A 9078-nucleotide genomic window follows, 5' to 3' on the forward strand; every position below is an offset into this window, starting at 1 on the left:
AATATTTTTCATAAATCAGCTGCTCCAAAGCTGGTCTTATTCTCATACTGCACACAAAAATAATTTTTCTTTAGGCAGTTTGCTCTTGCATTTAATGCTAGATGTTGTAGCATATGGACTTATTTGCAGATAAATTCACAACATCTTATGAAATTCTGGCAATAGAATAACATTCTGCTGTCTGTACTTTGGCCCCAAGAAATCTTCCTGTTCACTAAGTGTAAGTATTACAATATTAAAATAAATATACTTGATCTCTCATTCTGTCATTATAGATTATCATTATGACCTTACACTAATGTGCTATTTTCCACATGTCCAATGACTTACAAGGCTCCCTCATGCCTGGAAACAAGCCATTAAATATGCAACAAAAGCATTACATCTCTCCATTCTCAGTCTAACCATGTATTGCTGAATCTCTGTCCTTTCCTGAGGTTTCTTTGTTTTCCAGAAACCAAGGGCTGTAGTTACAAAACCCTAATGTAGCTGGTCCTTTTTTCTCTACAACATCCCATGTAAGACAGCAGAGGACAGCAAAAACACATCTTCAAAGTCATAAATAAACAGACTCACTTTTTAAAATGTTGTATTAGTCAGATAGTTCTCTGGAAGAGGAAATCAGCAACAGCTCTTTAACAGTTCTTTGTGGTTTAGAACTCCTCTGATCCAAAGTACTGATAGCAGCTGAACTGTTAATGCATATTATCTAGAGAGGAGAATTGAGCAGACTTGTCCTTCACTATTCTTTTTTTGCTCACAAATGCTCCAAATTACAAAGTCCTGATCCTATGCTCCAGATGGGAGAGCACYGAGGAGCACACCATGGCTCACTCTCTACTTATGTGTTTCAGTTTCTGTCCAACAAACAGTGAAGATCTGGCCTGGGTATTCAATTGAAGAGGCTGGGAAATGCTCCAAAATCCCCCAGTTCAGCTGTACCCAAAGAAGCTCTTATGGTTATATTTGTTACTTTTAGCATCCCTTGCAGTCCCTACTGACACACATCTCACACTGATTTTGAAGGGGAATCAATACAATACAATACAATGTATGAATCCATACAACAGAACTGATACTTTCATCGCACTGGTCTTATGCTTTTATAAATCTAAGCACCTTTAGCCCTTCCATTCCAGCATATTGGCTAGAAACAGGTGTTTTGGCTACGTAATTTTTGGTAGCAGCTGTTGTTTGAACTCTACTAAATTAGCTACTCATGCAAGGTACGTGGGAAGGCTGTTGAGAGAAAACACTGATAAGAAATGAATGGGTGGATAGAAGGGTTTTGTACAACATTTGCAGCTGGCAGCAAGAAGCCTCGAGGAGATATTTGTTCTATGAGCCTGGAGGTGGTATTTGTTTCCTACGTGGAAAAAATTGTGATGCAAAGTAGAAGAAAAAGGCAYGAGAGAGAAACAACTTAGGGTATATTTATAGTGCATAGTCCATGTTGCTATAGCCCAGTCAGAGCTAGCTCAGGTGCAGCTCCACTTTGCTCGTGGTAGGCGGTACACAAGACCCCAGTAGTGCTATGGCTGTAATCACCACCATGGAGGTAGCTTTGGAGGAGGACAGTGACAACTAGCTTGTCCCTTCCTGCTGTGACATGGTAAAAAAACAAGGAGGTGCCTGGTGCAGCATGGGAAATCCCTGACTTTCACATCAAGTGACAAGGCAAGGTGCGCTAGGACACACTGTACTCCATCAATGCCATCAGCAGCACATCGGAGGTTGCTGTAAATGCAGCATAGATCTACCCACAGAGAGCTGTAAAGCAGACAAGGGGGTGCTGGAGGATGAGCAGATCAAGCAGCAAAGGAAGACCTGAGGACAGACCCAGGGCAGGAACCTGTGAACAGGGCTGGGAAGGGAATGCAAATTCTGGAGCCTGACTGTCAGGAGAGCACTGTTCCAAAACAGTGCTGGCTTTCCCACATAAACGCAGCCCTGAGCCCTGATGCTGTTTTTCTTCTCAAAGCAGTTGTCTTACAAGAGAGGAAAGATGCTATAGGGGTAAAGTTATGTATCATATGCTGTCCTCTAAACACCGCTATGATCTGTGAGCTGCCTGGAGGTATCGGTACCTTCCTGCCTATAATAGCTRAATCATCAGCTTTTTTGTCCAACTGAAATGTAGCTTTATAGGCTTGTTCATGACTGTTTTCATCTTAGTGAGTGCTTAATTTGTAGAAATGTTAGGCTACATGTCTTGGTGGTGAGGGACACTAGGATGGTCACGATTTGCTCTAACACAAATGCTAAGAAATAGAGGAACACTTAAGTCTTTGGAAAGGTTGTTATTGCTAAGTACAGAGGAGCAGTATCAGCAGTTAAACAGAAGGTCTTGGGAGATGAGTTCTAACTAGAATTACCTGCAGAGACAATTAGACGCCTCTGCTAAGGAAAAGTCAATGGCATGGAGAGAAAAGTCCTGTTGGAGAATAGAGGAGAGAAATCACACAAAAGTTGCTTAAGATTCAACTGGTGGTAATTCAGGCTAGCAACAAATCTTCAGAATTTTCAGTTTTGACAAAAAAGGTTGAAATTCTAGTGATAATGTTTTCAAGCACCTGTGACACAGGTATGACTCAAAATATACTATACTATTTAAGCTGTTTACCTTGGATTTTGTGCCTTTAACTAAGCTGTATCTGGTATAGCTTATGAGAAACATAAGATAAGTTAAGCATGACATTTACTTTGTTTTAATGCAGATTTGTATTATTTTTACTTAGATTACTTGCCGTAAGGGTGACTTTATATAGACATGCTTTCTCACAGAAAAGAGAACCTTATGATTTGTAAGGTACAATGCTGAAAGGTTAACAGTGTTCAGAGCTGACATCCCCCTCCCAATCATATTTAAACGGTTTCCTCACAGTGGATTGTCTGCCCTTTTGTGCCCTTTCACTATTACCCATGTGGTGTGCGGGTGATGGAAGTAGCATGAGCAGCTTGAAGAGGTGGTGTGGAGTACAAGGGAAGGAAAAAAGCGGCTGCAAAGGTGGTTTCCCACTTTCAGGCATTTCTCTTGGTCGTCATGGCCTCCACTGACTGTTCAGAGATGACATCCAGAAAGTCATAGCACCAGCAGCAGTGGGAGGAGGGCAGGAGGGTCCCACTCCCACCTCCTGGTTCCTCCTCTCCCTGCTCTCCTGCCCTGCTGCACACAACTGGCAAACAGCACTGGCCCTGGTGCTGGCCCCTGGGTACACTACTAGTGACTGGCCTCCAGCTGGACTTCATGCTGCTGATCACAACCCTTTGAGACCATCCATTTAGCCAGTGTTCAACCCATCTCACTGTCCACTTATCTAGCTCGTTCTTTGTCAGCTTTTCTGTGAGAATGTTATGGGAGACAGTGTAAAAAGCCTTGTTAAAGTCGAGATAAACAACATCCCCTGCTCTCTGCTCATCCACCAAGCCAGTTATCTCACTGTAGAAGGCTATGGTTAAGCATGATTTCCCCTTTGTAAAGCCGTGCTGACTACTCCCAATCACCACAACCTTTCAAAGATTACCAAGAGTGGTCTCACAGTGACACTAGCCAGCTCGCTCATCACTCATGGGTGCTTCCCATCAGGTCCCATGGACTTGTTTACGTCCAGTTTGTTTAAGTGTTCCCTAACCTGATCTTCCTCCCTTACGGGTAAGCCCTCCTTGTACCACACTTTCCCCCTGGTCCTAGGGGATTGCAATTCCTGAAGGCCAGTCTTACCCGTAAAGATTGAAGAGAAGAAGCATTCAGTATCTATCTCTACCTTTTCTGTGTCCTTGGTCACCAGAGCCCCTGCCTCATTTAGCAGTGGACCCACATTTTCCCTAGCCTGTTTTTCCATTTATTTGTTTGTTTGTTTGTTTGTTTCAGCCATTTATTGCAAGTTTGAGTTAAACAGCTTCCTACACACAGTTTTTTATATATTTTTTCCCCCCCAGGAGCTTCATGGACATCACTATGAGACTGGAGCCCAACACTTTTTAGTGTGAAGGCTTTAAATAATATGAATTTAAATAAATATGGAAAATTACTATATTTATTCATCTCTTTTTTTTTGGTATTCCTTATTTTCTGTGTTGAAATTTTCAGCCATTCAGTAAGACAACAGAAAGTATAGCATTGCATTGACAACTCTTGTTATTTTGGTCTTCGTAGTTTTTTCTTGAAGACCCAGATCATTAAATCAGGTGACTGCAAAATAATCATGACTTTCACAACTAAAAAGTCTTCTAATTCACAGCATCGCAATGAAAAACTTGAAAACATGAACAAATCAAACCTAAAGGTTCAGAAGTCAAGTAAAAAACAAACTGCAAAAGTATTTTTAAAAAGAAAAAAACCAACATCATTTTTAAACAATCCCATGATTTTTGGAGACTGACTCATGACTTTGTAATGTTTAAAGTTGGCAATACTGATACCCTGTGATTTAGATGACTAATCACACACTGAAAAGCTAATAATCAAAGTAAGCAGTTTGTGAAGTACCCACAGACTAGAAAATATGTATCTCAACTACTCAGCAAAGGCTTATGCATAAATTGACAACAAATAGAATCAGTTTATATAACCGCTTCACAAAGAGAGAAGAGAGCTAATCAGTTAATCAGTTATTTTATTTGTATCACATAATGCTCCCAGCTGCAGTAGTGAGTGTTAACAGGAAAGAATATGGAATAGACAGAAAAAAAGGCTAGTGTCTACGCTAAGCATTCACAGGGAACAGGGAAGTATGTTTAGAGATCAACAAACAAGAGTCAAAATTGATTGAAAGATGACTGCAGTTGCACTGCACACCAGACAAGAAAATACATGGGGGAAGGAAACAAGTTCAAAAGAAAGTCAGGAGAGAAGTGGTYGGCTTGCTTCACAGGAGTAGATCCAAGTGAAGTGTGGAATACGTGGAAGATAACTACGGAAAGAAACAAAGAGAATTAAAGTAGCAGAGAAGATGTCATATTTGAAGAGAGTGGAGGCAACAGGGATAAATCCTGGTCTCTCAGTGGGATTTCTGATTAGACCACTTGTTAGTGTGCAGTAATTCTAAGCTGGCTTCTTTCAAATCTTTTACCTTATCTGACACTAAACAGATAGCAGAAGGAGGTGTATTTAGTGCATGCTCAGTCCCAACTACGTTTCCTAACAAGATGGATTCTTTTCTGAGTAAATACTGCTCATAGCAAAATGACACTCATAAAAGCTAAACCATCTACCAGTATAGATGCTGCTCAAATAGTGTAGTTCCCTCAAAATAAAAATGGAAAGCAATGGTGGCTTATTTAACAATGATATAATTACATACAACTTGAAAATTATTATTTTAAGAAGTTACTGAATAGGAGATGAAGAGAAATGATGAATTKGGTGGGACCTAAACAATTTATTGACTTGGAAAGGCAGAAAAAAAAACAATTTTGAAAAGCAAAGAAGCACTAGGCATTGATATGAGGAAGTATTTTTTGTAGCTACTTTATTGAAAAATATAAAGAACATGCAGCCTTAGTCGACAAATTTATATCTTCTCTATATAAAATTTATATTCTCTTTATCTAAAATTAAATAAGGCTGTTAGTAGTTTGAGAAAATTCTCCTGCAAAGGCATATTTAATTACAAGTCTGCCAAATGGGAGTTTCATTTTCTTTTGAAGAATGTGATATAGACAGGATATTACATTATTAGGAACCCTAGTCTGATCCTGTATGGAAGCTCCTACATCCCTAGAAAGAGAAAAAGGAAGCAACTCACAATTTGAAAATGAAGGTCAGATCAAAGCAAGTAAAAACAGGAAATTGTGGTGAATGAAACAGAATGATACATCTGTATTAGGGCTTTCTATACCAGCTGTCACCTAGCAGCCATCTCCATAATGTCTAAGGTGCTCCATAATTGGAGTGGATACTAAATTTCCAAAGGAGGCTGCAGACTAAACGAAAAAGATGGAGGGACATATTTCATAGCTGTCAGCCAGATAGGCAAGATATTCCATTTCTTACTCCAGATGGAGAGCAGCTCACATTTTCAGGCAGTGAGTAAGGGGGTGACTGAAATGCACAAATTCATTCACGAGCTGCTCTCACAGTGCAGCTTTTTAAACATGCTGTAGTGATGCTCATAAAAAGGAGCAGGGGGAGAGGAGGAATCAACATAATTAATCCCTTAGTGTAGCAGGAGTAGGGGTCACTGGTACTGAATACTGTCACAGGATAAATGTCTCAGAGTCTGTCTATTCTCCTTTTACATTTATTTTTAATAAATGTCTGAACATTAAGTATGGCACTCTAGCTGCAGGAAACCATTCTCTGGTGACAATTTTCTACCTCTGATGACATTATCTTTTAATTAACTGCAAGCATGAGGGTTAGTCAAAAATATAAATATTTTTATAGAAAGGGATGCAAGTACACAAAGGAAAAATATTTAAATGAATATGTTTTTGGGGAAAGAAGAGTCAGTGACTAAAAGCCCTAACAATGTGTCATGCAGTAAAGACAGCAAAATAAAAATGGAAAGCTCTGACACACATACATTAGGTGGACAGAAGTATCTGTAAACATTAGCAGAGAGCAACTTACCATGCAATACACTACCAATGTGCTGACAAAACTTCCCTGTGTGTTTTAAAGGGTGCTTTTCATGTCCAGAACATTCCAAAGCATTTATTTTATTGAAATAAACCATTGATAATATTTATGCAAAACATATACAAATTATACATATATATACATATACAAAGTGAAATCAGTCTTCATTATTCTGCCTTGGCATATGGACTTTGAACAGAGCATGCTCCATATTCTGCCTGCTCTTACTATTCCTAACTGGTCAGTATGTATTTACATGATATTGCACATTGTTCTCACCTGGCTCACTTCTTCCGAAGCACCTGTAAATTAACATATTGAACTAATAGTAGACATTAAATATGACAGTTTGGGGATCTGCCTAGGGGAACTCATACATTTGTATTTTATTTCATGAACGCTTTGCAAGCTTGTACCCTTGATTATGTTTTTTATTGCATCTTTGCATCATTTCTTTTGTTTTAAGAAAAGGAGATACTAGTATATATGAGGGATAGTCTGCATGTGCTTCTTTCTTGTATTTTGCCTAGGAATAAAGTGTGATTAATGTAGTAATGTATTTGCCAGGAGCCTGCTTGTCCCTAACTTTCACTTTCACTTTCACTGAAGAATAAGACAGCAATCCAGAGTATGCAGCATGAGGAAAACATAAAGAAATTGTGCACAAGCTCTTGAGTGAACAGCATGTCAACATGGCCTGGAGGGCTAGAGGAACTGCACCACAGAACTCTGCTCTTGAAAAGATACATCAGGCTTGAAATTTGTATCTCAGGAGTGTTTGAATGCTGCCAAGAGTCAGGCCAGTGAAAAGCTCCRAGCATCCAAGGGTGTGTACAGAAGTCAAGTTGCAGATCTCAGGGAGGCCTGAAAGACAAAGATCTTTTCAGTACTAGAGGGATGGTCATGAGGGGAGATCAGGAAAGCAGGGGATGCCACYGCTGCAGAAGCCAGGCCAACAGCAACGTCTGGCGTAACAAGGTCTGGTGTCAACAAATAATGCTCTCAATAATACCCCCAAACCTCTTTTATCACAGGGAAATGCTCTGCCCTTAGGATTACTGGCTTGTTGTAGCTCCATAACTCTACCGGACTGGCTTCCTTCTTCCCTCAAAAATTGAAAAACCGGGACACAGAATGAAAAAAAAAAGCAAAAATTGGCAGTGTTTTATTCAGGAACAGAAATTCTTATATTCCAGCCTGCCTGACATAGAACAAAAAGCTGCCTGGTGTCCACCATCACCCCCTACTTTTTTTATTCCCCATGCCTCATGTCACTTCAGACTATGAATCTTCTTAAAACAGAAGCCCCCTTAAGCAGAGTCCTTTCCTGAAGACATGTTTGCCTTCCAAAGATCTGTGATCTTTTGCTAAAAACAGAAATAACAAGCAGTCATCCCACAATACACAACTTTACTAATCACGATGGTTTTAGATCCTGTGAAACACAGGTAACAGTTTTTGTGGGTTTTTTTGKTTTTTTTTTTAATAACTGACTGTGCTCCAAAGGAAAACCTATAAGCAGACAACCAGCAACTGCAATAACGCAAGAGCTCTGGGGCAAGGTCTGAGATGGGCAGACTCGAGCAGTGGATCTGGGGATGCGAGTGGACTGCAAGCAAGAGCCCACCAGGCCCACGACAGGGACAGATAGCCACAAACACCTGCCAAAGAGGAATGGAATAGTAAAAGGCCAAAAAAACATAACTGTATAGGTGTTGTAGAAATATTGGATGGGATTCATATCTACTTAGCTGGGATTCACAGTCTACTTAGCTGACAGAAAATTATACCGCTAAATCTCAGTTTGTCACCCTGGATACTCTCCACAGGCAACAGAAAGGAGCAGGCATCCTGAGAGAGCGGTCCAGATGGGTTTCTACAGCAGACAGATGAGCCATCTCTGAAGGTCTGTTCTCTCCATTGACTATAACGGCCAACTACACAGGATCCACAGCTGTGCAGTCTACTGCTCAAAATAAAGTAAAATGATTTCATTAAAGTTATATTAACTATATTTTTTAAATCAGCCCACACTTTATGCTGGATTTTTACGTCCCCTGAATTTTGAAAACAAATCACTCATTTTCACTTGCTTAAATACTATAATCACCTGCCAGTCAGTTTCATATTTTACTTCTTTTATATTACAYGATGAAAGGGATGGAAGACTTTTTATTATAATATTTTTAATTAAAATATATTTGCATACATCTATATTTAGCATATACATACACAACAATGTGAAAAATTTTAAAAATACATTGCAGGTCTTCACTATCAAGTATAATTGTTTTTTTTTATTTTTGTATGAATATATTTGAAAGCTAGCAACTAGAGATTTTCATTATGCTTTTAATCATACTGTATCTCAAATGTATAGGATCATACACATCTCATTATTGGTTATTTCAAGAGAATTTAGCATAATCCATTTAATATTTTGCTAGGCTCTTCCAAAGCCTTTGAAACAGCAATCGATTTTCAATGATTTCTAT

The 9078-nt window shown here is 39.3% G+C and overlaps 1 long non-coding RNA gene across 1 annotated transcript; it reads right to left on the minus strand.

Moving 5' to 3' along the window:
* Positions 1–6627: 6627 nt before the first annotated feature.
* Positions 6628–8545, minus strand: LOC112969129. The gene is made up of 2 exons (XR_003254581.1): positions 8374–8545; positions 6628–7447 (listed from the first exon to the last, which is right to left on the minus strand). It is a non-coding gene; the product is annotated as an uncharacterized LOC112969129 (long non-coding RNA).
* Between the last annotated feature and the right edge of the window lie 533 nt (positions 8546–9078).

This window comes from Apteryx rowi, unplaced genomic scaffold, assembly GCF_003343035.1.
Source record: "Apteryx rowi isolate R43461 unplaced genomic scaffold, aptRow1 scaffold_335, whole genome shotgun sequence".
Taxonomy (NCBI): domain Eukaryota; kingdom Metazoa; phylum Chordata; class Aves; order Apterygiformes; family Apterygidae; genus Apteryx; species Apteryx rowi.